At 36.9% G+C, this 21461-nt stretch overlaps 1 long non-coding RNA gene across 2 annotated transcripts in view; it reads right to left on the bottom strand.

Moving 5' to 3' along the window:
• Positions 1-21461, bottom strand: part of LOC136839000 (uncharacterized) — a 454482-nt gene that overhangs the window by 151504 nt on the left and 281517 nt on the right. Inside the window, exon 3 of one of the 2 annotated variants that reach the window (XR_010853181.1) lies at positions 8100-8205. The exons of the other annotated variant lie outside the window; for it this stretch is intronic. This is a non-coding gene — a long non-coding RNA (uncharacterized lncRNA). The remainder of the gene's footprint in view (positions 1-8099; positions 8206-21461) is intronic. 2 annotated transcript variants of the gene reach the window in all.

The raw sequence follows: 21461 nt of genomic DNA on the forward strand, positions 1-21461 counted from the left end.
GATTGAGTTTCGTTTAATTTGTCCTCGCTCTTCCGTCTTCTAATTGCATGCCTCTTTTCTCTCATCATCCTTGCTTTTTTTTTTTATCCATAACGCTGCCTTTTGCTAGTGCAATTTGTGGTTATTTTCTTTTAGCCTGTTTTACAGGTCTCTCTCTCTCTCTCTCTCTCTCTCTCTCTCTCTCTCTCTTACACACACACACACACACACACACACAAGAATGGCAGTTTACTCTCGCATCCGCCAGTCCTAACCAAACCTACGGGGAAGAACTGGGGAAATTAATACTTGGTAACATTTATTAATTATGAACTTACCCGCATTGTTTTGCGCTATTTACACTGTTAATTCTTTTGATGACTTACTTTACCGTAGAATGGTTACTTGATTAAATACACTTTGCAGAGTATTTCAGTTCCTCACTAACTACTTTCTCATTTCAGTCAGTAACTATCCTTCACCTCTGAGACCAATCGGATAATAATTTCATGTGGAAGTCGATGGGGCAGGTCTGAAGGGAAAGGATAAAAAGAGGTAAACTGAACTAGGAAAGGTAAGTGGGTCAAGTCTTAGTCGTAAAAGCAGCAACAGAAAAACATCATTAGAAGATTGTTCCTAATCCTAAAGCTTCATGGATTACTGATGGCTGCACAAGACGGAAATGACTAAAGTTAACAGCTAGATTATTCACTATGTGAACTGCCTTTCCTATAGATCTGTTTAGGAAAGCAAGAAATATACTGGCCATGATGAAATAATGTTGTCCACACATTGAGAATTTACCTTAAAATTTTGAATTACTTTTAACACCAAGACAGAAAATTAATATTTCAAGTAACACATTTAGTAATCTGCTTGAGGCCTAGCTGGAAGTAAAGTATGGACCAACCGGACCTGGCTGGGCGTGAAGCCTGGTCCTAGCTGAGGATGAAACTAGGACCAGTCAAGCTGATAATTCCCAAGAATAATTATTGGGGTAACTCCGTAAAAAATCTCAGCTCCGTTAAAATCTACGTTTTTCAATGATATCAATATTTTAGGTATATAAATGTATAGTAATACGTGTTAGAAATGTATCTTATGGTTAAAAGAGATACTGTTTCAAAAATGTTGGGCATTTTGAGACAGCGCAGCTGCTTCTTTTCTGAGTGCTTCGCTACGCAGGTCTCCATTTTCATTGCATAAATTAGGTTGTTCTTATCTGGGTAGCCTTGTCTTCCTTGGAAGTTATATAATTTAGCTTTATCACCTACCCACTTCTTTATTGAAACTCTTGACTTGCTTTGTCAATACCGCTATAATACTGCCCTAAAAAACTTTTTATTTGGGAGGGGGGGAGGGGGGCATTCCTGCAACCCTGAGGCCCTCACTCTTCAAGTTATTGCTAGGAGTTAAAGCTTTAGAGGAAAAATGTAATAATAAACCCTTCTCCATCCACCTTAAACCTCTGAAATTGCCTACTTCCTCCGGACCCCGATTCCCGGTTTTAAATTTGATTTGCTGGGGACTCATGGAAAACGCGCTGTCACATAAATTAGTTTTCATAAGGCACTGCGTCTGCATCTCTTGTATCAAGGATGAAATTTGACGAGATCCAAGTTTCAGGTGTGCATATGATGCATTTCACATAATAATGATGATGATGAAACTTTGACATTATTTCTGGCTTCGTAGTTAATCCAGACACTAAATTCATGATGTACATTCAAAGAATGAATAACATTCACTTGGATATCTAAATAACAAAGACTATACTGTACTGACGAGTATTGGGGCAGTCTAGTGTCGTGGAAAATTACACATATGGGGCTTGTCAAAACAAAAGTTCATGATGGATTTTTTCACAAAACTCCATCATGAACTTGAGTGACGAAACAAATTGAAATTTCAGTTTTACACACATACAATTTGTATATATATATGTAAATAAATATATATATATGTATATATGTGTGTATATATATATATATATATATATATATATATATATATATATATATATATATATATATATATATTATGCATTTGTATATATAGTGTGTAAAATTGAAGATTCAATTTGTTTTTTATATATATATATATATATATATATATATATATATATATATATATATATATATATATATATATATTAAAAAAACAAATTGAATCTTCAATTTTACACACATACAAAATGCATAATATATATATATGTATATATATATATATATATATATATATATATATATATATATATATATATATATATATAAACACTTTTTCCTGAATTATATATTTTCAATGCTATAAAAGTAAAAAAAAAAGTAATTAGAAAAAAAGTCAGCAATAGAATAACTACTCTTACTAGGCATTCGCTAAGGGTTAAAGTTGCCCTTGCCGTCGACCTTCGCATAAAGTTTAATAAAGACACGTTACACAAGAGCGAATACCTACCTCGAGCCAAAGGGATTTGGGGAAAGCGAGAGATTACAGCCGTAGAATAATGAACGTAATTTCTCACGACCGGATTTAAGTGTTCATATAACGAACAGAGTGGCATAGTTTTATTTCGTGGCTGAGAATGTGTGTATGTGTATGTGCGTGTATGTGTATGTGTGTGTGTGTGTGTGTGTGTGAGCAAATGAGCACCCGTTCTGTTTGATATGTTACATTTAATAGGTTCGTCTGCGTTTGACGTTACTCATGAGATGCGTAAGGCATTTTCATAAAGAGGACGAATGTATACAAAGATTTCAGCACGAATTTTGAAAAAATCTCATCTTCAGCTAAATAATGAACCACTCAGTACACAAAAGGTTTTCCTTGTTAGTTGGTTTGATATTTTCAGCGGTCGTTATAGGAGCCACCCGCCCCATTCAAAACATCATTTAGATTTCTAATTACGCGAGGCTCAAAAGGCTCCCCCACCAATACTCTGACATTCATTCATAGGCCTACCGTAAACACAGCATCTAATCTTATGGAAGCCGGGGAGTAATTTGTGAAGTTCCATCTCCAGGGAGCTTAATATTTCGAGCTTTTAAACTTCCAGTGCAAAAAATATGATTCCGCTGGTGGTAGTCGCTAGTAGCAAGGAGGTTTCACTGTCATTTGTGTGTATTTAGTACAAACTATTCCTTTGCCTTCAACAAGGCGTTTATTCCTTTGAATCGGTGATTGATTTGATTTATGAAGTTGCTATTTATGAAAGGCAGGCATGAAGTAAAGCACTGGGGCACTGTCAGCCATTTAGTGCTTTAGACAGTGAAAAGAGGGAGTGGGAGCCATTGGAGAGAAAGGCTGAAGAAACAAAGAGGAACGGAGGTGGAATAAAAGGCTAAAAAGTAGATGCACTTCGGGGCTGAAAGGTTGATGCACCAAAAAAAAAAAAAAAAAAAACATTTAGCAAAGCCTACAGTGAATCACGTGAGGTGCACCGATCGATGATTTACGAAAATTTTACCAAAGTTCACTACAAAAGATTTTACGTTCTGTGTACAGATGGTTTTGAAAAAAAAAAAAAAACTCAGCAAGGATACCAGTCTTTGGTCTTGGAGGCGACTTACCAGAACAAAAGTCTTTCTATGGAGTCTTCAAGATATCCAAGAGGACCTTCGTCCGGCTTCCTTAACATTTAATCAGTGAATCATCACGTTTGATTTTCTCGTAATTCGATTCCCTTTATGGCTAACAAACTTGTTAGTCGAATCAAACAGTCCTTAAGGTACGCTTTTGAGAGATAAACTGCTTAAAATTAAACCCTGCAAGTCACCATGTTTGTATAGCAGTTTGTCTACAAGAACGCCAACGAAAAAATAATGATCATAATGGTAACTCCAGCATTTCCACAAAACTAAAATTTTTTAGATACCCAACCAAAGAATTCACTACTACCAACAGAATAATTAGTATTCATACATTAACAACGTTAAAATCAACGAATGAACCATATTTAGTGCCACGAACTGAGGAAATTAGAGTAAAAGGAGCATTTGATAAACAATACTTGTTGAAAGAAAGAGCAATAAGACCTCATTTTCCGCATTAAGAAACAAAGGACACAGAAATAACTGAAAGGATAGTCAGAAAACAAAAGGTGGCGGAAGCAATGAAGAAGGACAGGGGACGATTAGGTCGTCTCATTTCGTCTAGGCCCCTTTATAATGACGTCATTAATAAGACTCAAAGGCACCAGTTGTAATGTCTCTCTCTCTCTCTCTCTCTCTCTCTCTCTCTCTCTCTCTCTCTCTCTCTCTCTCGGCCCTTTTTTTTTAACTTTTCCTTTCTTATTTCCCTCTTAACAAGTCACTTAACCGCCATTTTTTCCTTCTTTACCCTAGGGACCGCCAGGTTGTTCAGTTTCCTCCATTTTCGGCTCTCCTTTCATAGGCCTACCTTTCCAGTAGATCTCTAATGGGCCTTCCACCCCGCAGGCATTCCTACTCATTTCCAACCAACGGCCCCCCTGCCAACAGCCTATTTTACTGGTTCGTAATTCTCCACGTCACGAACTAGGCCGGAATCCAATCTTTCATTAGAAGTTAGAGAGAAAAAAAAATCCACGAAATCTCCCTTTTCTATAAAACTTGAAAGTAAAAATTTTACGTCAGAAAAAATCCACGAAATCTCCACTTTCAATAACAATTGGAAATAAAAGTTATCTTTTATGGGAATTTTTTTTAGTTTATTTTTTACTATTTTAGGAACGAAAGAGCAGACACCGGTTGCGATTACACGACAGCCACGACCTGATTAAAAAAAATAGTTAAGTAACTTTGAAATATACCGATTTACCAAAAACGTTTATATAACTGGTACGCGCACGCAAACAAACTCATTCAGATAACCCCTCACCCACACATTAAACGCACACACACACACACTATATATATATATATATATATATATATATATATATATATATATATATATATATATATATATATATATATGTATATATATATATATATATATATATATATATATATATATATATATATATATATATATATAACATATGTATGTATGTATGTATATATATATATATATATATATATATATATATATATATATATATATATATATATAATGTGTGTGCGTGATACTCTATCTTTCAGTAATCTATTGCTAAATTTTTGCTTGATAATCGACAACTTTTACGTTAAATTAGACACTGGACCTTGGCCTCCCACATGGTAGACCCACCTGTAACTATATGTTCACCCAAAAGTGGCTTCACCTTGAGAATACATCAGTTAACTCCAAGACACGTGTATATCCTGAGCTCATACTAATGACCTTCTTGAGCGACCTGATAAAGAAGCACTATTCATGTAACTCCCTGGCAACTAATGGATTAAACACAGCCATGTTCTACCAACCAAAGAACCACAAACAGCCTAGCTAACTATGGCGCCATTGCTGTGGCTCGGCCTCTCTCGAGAACACAAGGTCATCATTCATTTGGTAGACCCAATGTGGTCTTCCCCTGGTCTATGATGTGTAGCTCTAGTGAGTAATGGACTCAATCATCTGTGCCTATTACTATGCATACAGTCTTGTAAGGAAAGAATACTATGCAATGTCTGTAGATGAACTAGCAAACAAATGCCAAAAACCTCTGCCTGCTGCCCTTCTCGTTGACTGAATCATGTAGTGCAGAAATAAGGTTCGGCCACCAAAATGTTACCAATTCCACCAAGAAGGTGGACTAAGTCCTCTATGTTATCCAAGTTACTCTCTTCCCCTGCACTGCTTGCTGACTAGGTGTACATAGTGAATCACTAATTAGGACCTACACAGGTTCCTGATTGCAGAGTTCTCCTGACCACCACCCTTCCATGCATGACAGGCCCTTACCCTGTTGAACACATCACTGGGAGATTTGATGGTGAGATATTTGGGATGAAATCAAATTGCTCCGGATGTTGGTGGAACTCAGTGCAGTTGGAAAGCCGACGAAGGTTGACTTGGCAAGGGTTATGATGTTTGCTAACAAACATCTGAGCCACCCTCCCCAAGGAACTCCCATAACGTAACTATTAAAGAAGGCCAACAAGTTCCTAGAGACCTCGAAGGCCTTGCAACGCACTGCCAGGACCAAAATAATGTTGCACAAGCTAATGCAGTACAAAATATCCCACTCAAGCTGTGACAAAAGGGGTATCCATACCCAACAGTGTTCTTTGTTTATCATGATGAATTCGGCAAGGTAGCCAAGAACTGTGCTTCCAGATGCATCTGGAGAAAAAATGAGCTTGGTGGCCACCTGAGAAAATAATGGTGGCTGCTCCAACCATAATAGGCCCATCAAGCTCTACGTTACCAATCACACCTCTGGCAGGAGGTTGTGGATACAAGTGCCATCTGATCCACCTTGCTGGTTTTGGTGCCCTCCACCAAGATACTGAGCTACACTTAGTAGCAGCAAACAGGAGGCCAGTAAAATCATACTAACACCTCATGAGAAATAAAGTGGAACTTCATCAATGTGGACACCTCTGTTTAGCACTGATTTCTTTGGACACTACGGGTTGCTCATTGACATTGCACACTGGTCTCGGGCCCCATACTGCTACCCATCTCTGCAGTAGGTCCCAGGGGCCTACATCCCCTGCTTCAGGAGTTCCCGATGTTTCATGGCCTCACTGCAAAATGTGGCATCTAGCATCACATAAAAACACTGCCCCGCCCCCTTCATCTACTCAAAGTTCTGAAGCCTGTCTCCGGAGAAACTATGCACCACAAAGATCATCCTCAAGGAGATGGAAAGGATGGCCCTTTGCCATAAGGCCTCCAGCCCTTGAGCATCCCGACTAAACATGGTAAAGAAACCAGACTTCTGGCACAGTCATTACACCATTTGGGACATATACCTTAAATACTCGATGTTCAGCCTCTGAAACTCAAGACACTTACCAGCAACTGATGGATAACTTCCTTGGGGACCTCCCCTTCTGAGTCTGTTAAGTTGACGACATCCCCCTCTTCTTCAAGAATTTAGAACACCAGGAACATATCAGAGCCATACTGTCCCCTCCTAGATAACTGTTTAGTAGTACACCCCGGCAAAGTTAAGTATACCTTAGTTTTACCAGACCACTGAGCTGATTAACAGCTCTCCTAGGGCTGGCCTGAAGGATTAGACTTATTTTACGTGGCTAAGAACCAATTGGTTACTTAGCAACGGGACCTACAGCTTATTGTGGAATCCGAACCACATTATAGCGAGAAATGAATTTCTATCAACAGAAATAAATTCCTCTAACTCTTCATCAGCCGGCCGGGGAATTGAACTCCGGCCCAACGAGTGACAGTCCGCAGCTCTACCGACTCACCCAACGAAGAGCTTCACACCCCGGCAAGTGTGTAATCATGGGCCTCCATAGAGTTTATGGGTATCAGGTCTTGTCAAGCATATTTCTACCTTCATCCCACCCCCCCGAGTGTCATACATTGGGAAATACTGAATCTTACAACAATAAAGGGATTGCAGAATTCACAGAATGAATTAACTGCTCAGATTTTTCAGCCGGATACTGACTCCTACAGAGAGGAAATATACCGTACTACCTTCAACAGATAACTTCTCACCACGCACTTAAGCAGCAGATACTTCATGCATGTCCTCAAAGGTACACCGTTCACTATCCTAACGGATCATCAACCTCTTGTGCACGATCCAGTATATATCCGGCAAGAAAATCTCGTTGCAGATGCCCTGTCAGATAGAAGTGAACGGAGTCCAACTAAGGTTAAACTCTGGCGAAGTCGCTGAAGCCTAGTCCATTAGTTGCCGAGGGGTTTTGCAAGAACTGTGCCTGTCTGCCAGGCCTCTCCGAGAGGTCACCAAACTTATATACCTTTGGAGATTTTTTTTCAATAGGCATTGACTTTTTCTATTTATAAGAATATGCCATCAAATGAAAAGTACTTGTTTTTCTTTACATATGTCCATACAATTTCTTCATCTACTATGAAGTGCATTAATATGTAGTGGCTAAACTCTACTAACATTTACTTGTCCGTAATATAAATGCAATGCTCAATTTAAAGTTGAAGATGAGATGAGCTGTTTGGTAATCGATTACGGGAAATATAATCTATGAGAGAAATTTTACCTTTGTATTTACATGGATATTATACAACGTTTCCTGGCGGTTCAAGATGTACTCTTCAGTTTTCGCTGATGAACTTGGAGACTGGCACTCGAGTCTTTCCATGAACCTGAAGGGTCGAGTGAGGAATAATAATCATAAATAATGTACAGAAAAACAGAGGGATTATATTTACATTCCTCTTGTTGCATGTAACAACAGATAAGTGATGAGGTTACAGACTTGAGCTATAAATGACAATGACGTAAGTGAAAAAATCTTTAGAAGTAATTCAAGCCCGATTCACATTTATTTAGAATAAAAAAACACTAAATGAATGGCTGGAGAGAGAGAGAGAGAGAGAGAGAGAGAGAGAGAGAGAGAGAGAGAGAGAGAGTCTGTAAAGGTAAGGAACTGACTTAAAGAAAAATGACCAAAAATTGACATCTTACCGAGACATTTTTGCTTCTACTCGGAACATGATAATTAAATTAACGGGAAAAATCCAGACGAAAGTGAGGCAGAAAATTTAATGGAATATCTCATTTCCTATCAGTTCCTGCGTCCTCAGCCCCATTAAGCTGCCCTCCCATACGGCTTTCCCCATTAATGGGTGGAACATAAGACTAATGGAACTTCGATGACAGAATTTTAAAGGAAGCTACAACTGCGAATTCTCAAGACTTCGTTATGATCGGCATATTAAGGCAGTCGTCTTATTGATACTGAATTAATGGCATCTTTCCGTCCTGCTCTTGAAGAGGTGGGCATTCCAGAATTTAATTTTCGTTATAATTTCATTAAACTGACTTTCAAAAGATATTTAACTTAATTTACAATACAGATTGAATTTATAGATACCATTTCTCTCTCTCTCTCTTTCTGTGTGTGTGTGTGTGTGTTCTTAAATCTATCGAAAGAGTTACTTAGGGAAAGGAGCTGCTATCTATCTGTTTATTTTTATTGTCGTTCCGTCACTGGACATCCTGGGCTTAACACCTGCGAAAATCCCCTCTTCCAGAGGCACATAACATATGTTATTAGCTCCGTCCGCGAACAGGAATCATCCACACATCAATTGCAGCAATACTGCAAATCCTGTCTTATGATTGCTGAGGGCCTTCAACAAAGATCCTGCACTGCAGGATACCTCGCAAATCAATCGGCCAAAGGATCCTGCGTGGGATAGTCAACTTACACCGGAATTATGCCTCCTGTACCTATATTCGTTTCTCAAAAGCCAGAGAAACGCTTGCTTGGTATATATATGTATATATATATATATATATATATATATATATATATATATATATATATATATATATATATATATATACATACATATAAGTATTTATACATATATATATATATATATATACACATATATATACATATATTATATATGTATACATGCATATATACATATATACATATCACAAGAAGAGATAGGATCAGAAAATAATTTACTGGAGGAACAGTTAAGGTAGGGGAAGTATCGAAGGAGGCCCAGGAAAGAAGACTACAGTTGTATGGTCTTGTCATGTGGAGAGAAGATGATCTTGTGTTTAAAATGGTTATAAGCGTGGAGGCGGAGGGAAGGAGAAGAAGAGGAAGGCCAAAGTTCAGATGGAAGGATAAAATAGCAAATAACATTCGGGAGAAAGGTTCAAGTAGTCAGGATGCACTGGACATAGGAAGGTAGGAGGAGAAGGTTGATAGGAAACAGCAGGGACCCTATATAGAAATGGGCAAAGCTGAAGACAAAAAAGATAGTATGTATATATATATATATATATATATATATATATATATATATATATATATATATATATATATATATATATATATATATATATACTGTATATATATATATATATATATATATATATATATATATATATATATATATATATATATATATATATATATATATATATATATATATACATATATATATATGTCCTCGTCTTGGGTGGATATGGAAGTTAGTGAACGGGCAGCAAATTATCGAGCCCAGAACAATCAAGTATCAGGAATCACGCCAGAATCTGTAAGACAGACATAATTTATGATAACTTTAAGGTCATTATGACATCACCAAATGAACACCACCTACTCGTTCTTGAAAATTTGCCAATTAAGAAACTGGTATGCACCTTCACTTAACAACCATACCACCTCAGTACCTTTGTATATAGCATAAAGCCACGTCACTATGGTCTTCGCTTCTTCTTGACTTCTCCACCGTCCTGACACGAACAGCAGGACTCCGCCTGAGCAAGGTGTTTTCCTCGTTCTTTGAGATTTTTTATTTTACTCAGAAAAGTTTTAATTGTTGATAATTTTACTCTTACGTTTTGTCTTCTTTTTAAACGTCTATTGTATTAATGTCATATTTATTTTCTGATTTTAGCCAGAAGACGGGACTTCGTCTCGAAATGTCGCTAGTGAATATATATAAATATACAAATATATATATATGTGTGTGTAATATGTATATATGTTATATATATTTAAATATTTAATATGTATATATACATGTATATATAAATATATATATATATATATATATATATATATATATATATATATATTATATATATATATATATACAAATATATATATATATATATATAATGTATAATATAAAATATGTAACATATAATATATGTAACATAGATTCAGCGACGAAAACGAACGGAGCAAACAAAACAAACAAGGAACAGAAATGAACGATTTTTTTTATTTAAGATTATTTTTTTCTGGCCTTTTTTTTTTACCTAGACATCAATTCACAGACCCATATCGAGGTATTTCGTTGCGTTTCAAGATATTCAAAGGAAGGTCAAATGTTTCTATAAATCTCTAATGTTGGTTTGGCGTTATTCCAAGTAAGAAAATCTATATCCAGTTTGTAAGTAGAGTGCCTTACTCAATATCGTACATTGTTTCGTTACGAAGGAAATCATTGTAACAGGAAGTTATCGTTAGCCTTAATAAAAAAAAATCATTAACATCCACTTTTAAAACTGTGGATTATTCTAAAAGAAAAAAAATTGAAACGCTATAGAACTGAAATAGTTAACAAAATACGTGGAATCTTTTTAGAATATATCATGAAATGTTTTCAAGGACCATTAAAAATCACGAAGCATTTCGCTGAAATTGTGAAATACGCGTAAATGCGAAGTTCCTTCAAGAAATTAGTGAAATCGTTTTGAGTCAGAGTTTTAAGAAACTCTTTTCTATAATTTACCTGATTCTTGAAAAAATGTTTAAAGCCTGTCCAAATTTTTCGAAATAAGTGAATAGACACTTTGGGTTTCTTGAAAAATGCAAACAAACTCCACTATGAGCCTTGCAAGTTATCAAGTATTTTTGAAATATCCTAAATAGTGTGTATTGCTCAAAATATTTGTGACAAGCTTAAACAAGTAAAAAATTCGCCGAAGTTTCTTCAGCGCAATCGAGTTTTCTGTACAGCCGCTACAAGGTATAATCAAGGCCGCCGAAAATAGATTTCGGTGGTCTCGGTATAATGATGTATGAGCCGCGGCCCATGAAACTTTTACCACGAATATGGCTAACTTTGACCTTAAATAAAATAAGAACTACTGAGGCTAGAGGGCTGCAATTTGGTATGTTTCATGACTGGAAGGTGGATGATCAAGATACCAATTTGCAGCCCTCTAGCCTCAGTAGTTTAAGATCTGAGGGAGGACAGAAAACATGCGGACAGAAAAACGTGCGGACAGGAAAAAAGTGCGGACGGACAGATAAAGCCGGTACAAAAGTTTTCTTTGACAGAAAACTAAAAAGTTAGATTATTAAAAGGTGTATAAAAAATCCTTGAAGAAACGTTGAGACCTTCGGAAAAAAATATGTAATTCTTATATTACTGTGAAATCCCCATAAAAGAAAACTGGGAAATATCTCAGAAGAACATTGCAAAGTCCCTTTTAAAACAAACCGACCGGTTAAGGTGAAAACGCCACTTCTTTTCATCTTGGGAGTTGGAAGGTGATTATCGAAGAAACATAATCGTCCATTACAACAGACTCATTCCTATCTACTCCTTAATTAGGAGGAGGAAGTAAAAGCTGCGTCAAAGGAAGACCGATAATTCTCAAGAGGACGGGAATAAGGATGGAAGAGAAGAAGGTAGGAAGCACAGCACCCGTAACAACTATGGGAAAGGAATAGAAGTAAGCGATAGTGAGGTTAGGAATCAGGGGGAGGGGAGGAGGAGGAGGAGGAGGAGGAAGATTAAAGGAGGAGGAGGGAAAAATTTGGTTGGAAAGGAAGAAAGTGAGGACAGGGCAGGATGAGTGTAATTCTTCGATTATGTTAGAGAGAGAGAGAGAGAGAGAGAGAGAGAGAGAGAGAGAGAGAGAGAGAGAATTTCTATTTATTAATCTTATTTTTTTATTTCTCAAAAGGCTGCTTTATAGGGAAAAATAAAACGGTAACACTTTCAACGATTGCATTCGAAATAACAATGATGATACTAGATTTTAATGATGAAAATAGTGAGGCCAACTACTCACAACCACCACCGTCGTAAGCAACGTAAAAAACAGTCGCATTCTACATTATTCACGTGAAATGTTGTCTTAAAGATTTACGTTAAACTTTCTCTACATCTTCCCTGTAAAACGGCCTGTACATTATTTGCTCGAAACGTTATGTACATTATTTACGTGATACGTTACCTACATTATTCACGTGACACGCATGATATATTATTCACGTAAAAGTCGGCCTAAATTTTTCACGTGAAACCCACCCTGCATTATTCATGGGAAGCGACTACTCGCATTATTTACGTGAAATGTCCTATTTAATTCACGTAAACTTATTATTGGTTGAATTATTACAGAACTACGAGATCTGGGTGAATATTTGAAAATAAAATTCGTAAGTGGTTTTATATTATTATTATTATTATTATTATTAGTGGTTTATCATTATCATTATCATTATCATTATCATTATCATTATTATTAAAATAGTGGTTTAGGCCAGATCACTGAGCGATAGACCTTCAGCTCTCATGAATGAATTCAAATGAAATTAAAAAGCATTAGGCACATATTAAAACACTGCAATAAATGCAGGCCTCAGAGGCTTACAACATACTAAAAGGCATATTAAAATTCTGAATATAAACTAAGCAACATTATAAGTATAATCCTGCTGTTGTCGTAAGTCGTGGTACTTAAAGGTGCTAAATTACCAGACGACAAAATGACGGAATCGGAGACAACATAATTAAACATGAATATATAAGTACGAATATATAGGGGCATCAGGGCAGCAAAAACATCGTCAGAATTAATGGATATAAGATCAAACAGGAGAAAGATAAGAGGCAGGGGTTAAGTTTGCGGAGGAAGAGAGATGGTGAAAAACGGTGGCAATGCACAAAACAAAATGCGATACTTGTTCGTCTCTCTCTCTCTTCGTCTCCTGGCTCTGATGACAAAAAAAAAAGGCACTGAGAAAATCGCGGAAATATAAATTCAGACGAAGCTTTAGGATTGCCCCGACAGCAATTGCAGCAACAATAAAGCAATGGCACTATTGCAGTCTTATCCTTTGCCCTTGCAGTGCCTTCAACAAAGGCCCTGGAGCGCAAGAAGATCTCGTATATTCCCAGACAAATAAATGGCCTCGCTCAAGATATTCATCACGCAGTAAGATGACTACTGTCAAGGGATAGCTGAATCTCTCTCTCTCTCTCTCTCTCTCTCTCTCTCTCTCTCTCTCTCTCTCTCTCTCTCTTTTTCAGCAATTATCTGTTGCTTTCCTGAAAACCCTCTTGAACAGTAGGAACCGACTTGTCTGACACTAATAAAGTCCTTGAACTACAGTTAATCAATTCTTCAACTGCCAACAATCTGAGTCTTCATGAGTCACTTGAGTCACTTGCGATTCTCTTATCAAGTACTCTTCCCCTCAGCAATATCCGTTAGCATTAACTCTTCGTTCATGACTCCAGGTCAATGGACAGTATAAAATCTTATTGAGATACCTCAGAGGGCCAAGCGAATATAACTTTGAATGGTTTCACCGTTAGTAAAATTACCCGAATCACGAAACAGCCCTTCGAAAAAACTGGCTGAACACATCAACGAATAATCTGATTGTGTAGAGGGTAACATGGAAGGTATCCATATTACTAGGTTAATCAAGGTATTTTCTTGAAACTTTACTGTTCATTGTCCATCTTGAGCATTACACGTAGCGAACTTCACTTCTTAAAGTTCGGTGAAGAAGATTGTTTCTGATAACTTCCGGTCTTTATGGATCAGCAGAACATCTAGACTTGAACGCTTAAAGAGAGCTTAGTGTGACTTTTTGAAGCGAAAAATTTGCATCTCTCACTTCTTATGGAAATTTAGAAATTCTTGTTATCAGAAGTACTATGGGCATCTACCAAGTACATAAAATGAATGCTGTACTGCCTTACTCAAAAATCAAAATGGCTTCATCGGAAAAATTTGGAAATTACAATAACCTTGGGAAAAGCTCTTCACAGACATGTTACTAAAATCTCAGAAATGAGGTTTTCAAATGCCATAATTAGTGGACGCATAACACCTGGCTTTAAACATATTTTACCTTAATTTTAATTAAGTTGACTGAAAGACAGAACTGAAGGTAAAAGATAAGTAAGATAGGCCTGTATAAACATCAGATTTACTTTATATATCACAGGTTTTAATTCAAATTTGGGATGATATGAAAAATGACCCAGCTTAAATGGGAAACTGATTTCAAATTATGAAAATATTACTAATAATTTTTTTTATCACTGCAACTAGGCCGAAAGTAACGATAATGAAGCGGTTTTAAACACTGCATACGGTACACCCATCTATCATATGGAGAGACGGAAGAGGCCGAGATTTGAAACAAATAGAGAATTTCACGTACCCAAGAAAAAAGTAGCTGGGGGGAAAGGAGGGAGATAGCAGGGGTAGCGTGAGAGAAAAGAATGCCAAACAAACTGGAAGCAAAGAGCTATTGTACCATAACCACACTAGTGACGATGTAAGGTTTCAGAAACAAAGGCACTCAGAAGGAAGGATGAAACAGAAGTTGGAGCGAACAACAATACGGATGCTCAGGTGGATTTTGGGGATCTCGCTGCGTGAGGGGCTGGAAAATGAAGAAAGTAGAATAAGTTATGAATTGGTAAAGGTCACTAATATAATAAGAGAGACGTGATTGAGATGGCATGGGCACGTGGGAAGGATGAGTGAGAAGGGAGGAGCGAAGAGGGCTTGAGTGGAACCTGTTTGGGGGGAGAAGGTCAAGAGGGAGGCAAAGTGATAACGTGAAGGGCGTTGCGGAGAAGAAGGGTTCATCGGAGAAAGATGCTTTCGACACAGATGGGTGGAGAACAGGCACCAAGGCACCAGACTCCTTAGCCTAAAGACAGCAGTGGAGAGGAGGAGGAGGAGGAGGAGGAGGAGGAGGAGGAGAGGAGGAGGAGGAGGAGGAAGGAGAGAGAGAGAGAGAGAGAGAGAGAGAGAGAGAGAGAGAGAGAAATATACCCTACACCAAATATCAAAGCACTTTTCAGAAAAAGATTTTGTGCGTGTCTCTGAACAGCCCCTATTTTGAAATAAGCCAGTCAAGAACTAAAAACTGAGGGTTATTGTATTTTACCTAACATCTCAAAAGTCCGTACTGATAGGGTTTGATGAATGACAGAACGCGCCTCTCATCACAGTCTCCGAAAGATGATGATTATAATCATAATAATGGAAAGAGAAACCCACAAGATTCCTGTGTATAACTTGTTTACTTGTAAAGTAATATGTAAATATTTACAAGTAAACAAGTTACACACAGGAATCTTGTGGGTTTCTCTTTCCATCTTCAGAAGAAAACTGAAAAAAGTTTTTGTTTGGTATAATCATAATTTCATTGTCGGGGAAAATCCTTTTCGATTTAGTCCCGAACTTCCTGTTCTTCACCCGGTCCTTCTTGGTTCATGCCTTGAGTTCTTTGCGGTTGTTGAAGTCACTCTTCTCCTAGCGTTAAAAAGTCCCTGTCACACTAGTTGTTGAAGTAGTTCCGGAACCACCCATTTTCTTGTTAAAAAGGAAAATGAAAGTCCCCTTAAATTATTGCCATTATTTCCAGAGTCAGCCCTAAGGTCCTTCGTGATTTACAGCCCATAAACACCAGAGAATTATAAGCATATGGAGTCATCCTGTAAGGACGAATTGTTCCTGAAATGATAAAATAAAAGGGTTTATGAACCGAATACACCTCGTGAATAAACCCCAACGAAGACAGAAGAGGAATAATGGAGGACTATGCATAGCTAAAGTATTACAGATGAATTAACCAATATTCTTGTGGTAACATGCTTTAAGGGAGAAAGAAAATAAAAAAGATGAAGGGAAGGAAAGAAATAATGGCGAGGAGTTATAAGTAGATGGTGGAAGGGTGAGGGGAGAAAGAGAAGAATAATGAGGAAAAAGAAAGGTGAAAAAAAAAAAACTTTTGGAGCATTAGGATGAAGAAAAAGAGTAAAAGAACGACAAGGCATAAGACAAAGCTAAAGGAATGATGAAGGAGGGCGTAAAAGATAGATGTTGTCTAAGGAAGAAGGAGGTTACGATAGAAAGTACGACAGAATGTGAAAAGAAAGTCAATCCGCTTAGAAAATCACATTAACAGGTAATATTTCCGCCATTTTATTAAATTCGCTTTTGAGTCATTTCAACAGTGGGTCTGATTGAAGTTTGACAAGTCAAGAAAAAACTACTGTGAATCAAAATATCAAGTTTGCAAACTTTGATCCAGAATTTACCTTCTCTAACGTTTCTGTATATCTATTCGATACAACTGAATTTCCGAGGAGATTCAAATTAAGCGCCATAACAGCTGCATTACACGATTCCATCTTTTCGTTGGGAGTTTGGGTTATTACTCCGCCCACCACCCTCCCCCTCAAAAAATGCTCTTTCATTACAATATACTATACCCGTCAATATGATGTGTCGGTAAACTGTCTTTGGCATTAATTCTATAATACTCGAAGCAAGATCAACATTTTGTCATACCATTTTAAATACGCACCTATTTGCTATAGCTATACACAAGCACCAACAAATCTCGGACTATAATTAAGGAATGACAACACGAAGCGAAAAGACGCTCTACGCGGACGCAAATCAACGCCTTTATCACAGCAATACCAAGCTCAGTGGATGCAGATGTATTCAAATACAAAATTGATGAATGCGCATTGGTAAATGGGGATCAAATCTGGTTTTCTAGAAATAAAACAAAGCCATAAAAAAGCAATTCGAGGACAAAATATGCGAGAGCGACATCGAACACCCAACTAATAAACCAAGAAGAATCCCAGGCCACAACTACTGCAGGAATAAACCCGAAAGCTTATTGTGACGTTATCCTTTGCCTCTAAAGGACCTCCGAGAAAGGCCCCCCGAAGGGCAGCAGGACTCATAAATCACCGGCCAAATGCTGCTGTGGAGGATATCAATCACGTGACGGGGTTGCCTGTCCCAGCGTATCGGGCACGGTCCATTAACTTCTGTCAATAACAAAGAAAGAAGAGGAAGCATCATCTCTCCATACCCAGTGGCGCAAAGTGAACTACAGAAGCTAGAATAATAATGATGATGATGATGACGACGGCTTAAGTGGTGATAACTGTGATGGTGAAAATAAGAAGCGATCTCTCCGAATGATCACACACTGAAAGATTACGAGCATACTTATGGTGTGGATATGTTGACACACGAACCATCAAGGAATAATTATAAGAACCTATGAGTGTACACGCATATTATGCATGGTTTTATATGTGTATAGACATATACATATATATAGACGTTACATGTATTTATATAATTTATAATGTATATATACATATATGTATATATATATATATACAGTATGTATATACAGGATGTAACACGAGTTTTTGCAAATATTTTGGGAAATGAAAGAAAATGTTCTATAAAGATATGCATTTTAAGGCTTCGTATGTTAGTAAGGGGAATTTTAAAATAACCGTTTTTCATTAGCACTGCTCTAGGGCGAGTGAGGTTGGTAACAGGAGGTCGCGGAGTAGCATGGGATGTTGTTGGGGTGAAGTGAATGAGGCAAGTGGATTGCTATTCTTTTAATTATGATACTTTAGATCTCAAGTAATGGTGTAAATGTTGCTAAGCAACATTATTTTATTTGTGATTGTTGAATTCTAGTGTGTCCTGCCGCCTCATCACGGAGTTGTTGAATCAGGAGTCATGACTAGGCCTACACCTATAAATGGTGTTTGATGAATACTTTTGATGGAGAGGGAGAGATTTTTAATAATGCATTTTAAATCTTTGATCGGTGTCTTATGAATAGGCCTACCTTTGATGGAGGGAGATGCAATTATGTTTACTTTTCTTTTAGGTTTTTTTTTTTATCGGTGCCCAATGAAAACCACCGATAGGGAGAGAGAGGGTTTCAATGCTGCATACGTTTTTTTAATATCTAAATAATACGGTTGATTGGGAGTGTTTTATTCACATCGGACTAATTGCTCCATCCTCATTCGCTAACTCCGCCCCCCGTAATTATCACTGACTACTCCGACATCCCGTGCGCCATCATACTCACCCTAGAATAGTGCTAATGAAAAACGGTTATTTTAAAATTCCCCTCACCGACAAGCAAAGCCCTAAAATGCATATCTTTACGGAACATTTTCTGCTCAAAATTACTTTTTCTTTCATTTCCCCAAAATTTGCATATGCTCGTGTTACACCCTGCATATACACATATATATATATATATATATATAACAATTATGTATAAATATATATATATATATATATATATATATATATGATAATAAATATATATAATATATAATATAATATATATATATATATATATATATATATATATATATATATATATATATATATATATATATATATATATATATATATATATATATATATATATATATCATGTATTCAAGATGAATATTGATATATAATTTAGTGACAATTTAGAATTTTTCATATATAATTTCGTCAAGGGGAATGAGGTTTGCTACGAACGTTTCTGTATTTCTTGAGAAAAATAAGTACTTTTTCACAGAGGTGGATGTGGAGAACAGAAAGTCAATATACATAGTGGTTAAGGAAAAGAAGAAAACATGTCGAAAATACGTGCTAGGAAAAACAGCAAAGGTAGCTGGAATTTACCATTAATATGCGAAACTAGATGAATAGGAAGCAGTAACTGCTCACACACACACACATACACACGCTCACACGCACACACATAGAGAGAGAGAGAGAGAGAGAGAGAGAGAGAGAGAGAGAGAGAATGTATAAAACAATGATTGGTTTCTGGAAAGTTATCACTTTGATTACGTCAAGGTATTTACTCTTATTTAGTTTGGCTTCTTTGAACAATCCCCGTTGGGACTTGTGAGGTTTCAGGAAGAGGGACAAAGCAAATCTAAAAGATTTTTTGTTGTACAGTACAACTAAAAATGTAAGCACATCAGGTGAAACTGATGAGTAGATTCTCCATACAATGAATGGGATATTTAGACGCAATATTATCAGGCAGACCGTGGATTTATTTCCAGTGATGTTAGTTGTCAATTCAATCCTCGTTCTGGTCCAACGTCAATTATAACATTTGACTAACACAAAAAGTTCGTGAATATTAATATGCTCACGTGCTCTGAGATTTTGAATGCTCTGGGACGAATTAACGAAAACACCCATTTCACTAAAGCCGCATCAAATATTATTGTTAACAAATTCATTCTCTATTTCTAGTGGGAATGTATAATTTTCTAGAATGCAAATTGAGAACGTGATCTGTGTTTTGATGTTTTGAAATACGGTCTGATACTGGGATGGCGAGTGGTGGGCAGTAAATTTGGACATACTCGTATTTAGTAGTATCTCTTACAAATTAGTCATGTTTGGAAAACGCTTTCTGTGTTAATGAAATCTTCCGGACACCAGCAGGAGTTTGCAAGAATTATAAAGCATAGAGCCAAATCAGACATGATTTTAGATTCGAGAAGGACTCCTGGATTGCTGAACCAAGATTTCTTTATAAACGTTAATTTAGATGGCAAAAAGAATGTGTAAGGGAGGACGAAAGGTAAATAATTAATTTCATTATCGAAATTCTCTGGCTAAATTTGAATTCTCCGTAATGACAGAACCTGGTACTAGACGGCTTGCTCTCTCACACTCTGTCTGTCTGTCTGTCTGTCTGTCTGTCTCTCTCTCTGTCTGTCTGTCTGTCTGTCTGTCTGTCTGTCTGTCTGTCTGTCTGTCTGTAGCATCATTATTCAAACATGTATCAGGTTTATTGTTTACATTCTTAAACGATAATACATGTTATTGGCTTCATCATTGGTATAAGATGGAACTTAAATTAATTGGTTTTGAGGTTTCGAAACCCAAGTACCTCGGTTCCAAAGCAACCAATGATATACTACGAATAAGACAAAAAACAAAAAGCATAATTCGGATTTCCTGTGTTTTCATTTGTTTGAATATAGTATACACATTCTCGCATTTCCCGTTCCCGAAAGTGAACTACTGTAAAGTACGGTCGCCCATAATAACACTTCAGAACACAATAATAAAAGATTGAATCTCTGAAGAGGCAATACTCATAAGGAATAAGCTGATCAAATGAGTGAATGTTTTTGCTCTAAAACTCATTCTTGGAGGTAAATGGAAAGATACAAAAATACAATTGAAGAAAAACATCGACAAAGATACGGAAATGCTTTGAAGAATGGAATTCATAATGACATTTTTATCATTGCAAAAAAAAAAAAAAAAATACAAAGTAGGTAATTACAAGTGGACCAAGATAATGGGCAGCTGTAAAAAGAGTAAAAGTTTTTAGAAAGTGGCAGAACGGGGAGGAAACTAGGGGCGTTTGGAGAAAAATATAGTGACTGGAAACTTAGGAGAGTGGTTGGGTGGGAATGTAAACGATAATAATTTGGGATGGGAAGACTGTGTAGGGAAATGAAGGGGTTGGGAAGAAAATATTGGGGTCAGAAGGAAAATGTCAAGCTTAAGAGAAAAATAATGTGGAGAGGAACAATCTTAAACAGGAAAATAACACGGTGGAGAGATGCATAATAAGGCTGAAAGGAAAATAATATTGTGTGGAGGATATTAATGAGAAGTTGCGGCAGAAAATATTGAAATGCTGGTAAGGAAAGTAACAGTGGAGTAAAATGTTATGGCTGGGAGTTTGCCGTGTTGGCTTGGGAGGTCAATGATAAAGAAAAACAATAGAGTGGAGAAGGGAAAACGACTGTGTAGGGAAGGACGCCCGAGT

This window comes from Macrobrachium rosenbergii, chromosome 5 (assembly GCF_040412425.1).
Source record: "Macrobrachium rosenbergii isolate ZJJX-2024 chromosome 5, ASM4041242v1, whole genome shotgun sequence".
Lineage (NCBI taxonomy): Eukaryota > Metazoa > Arthropoda > Malacostraca > Decapoda > Palaemonidae > Macrobrachium > Macrobrachium rosenbergii.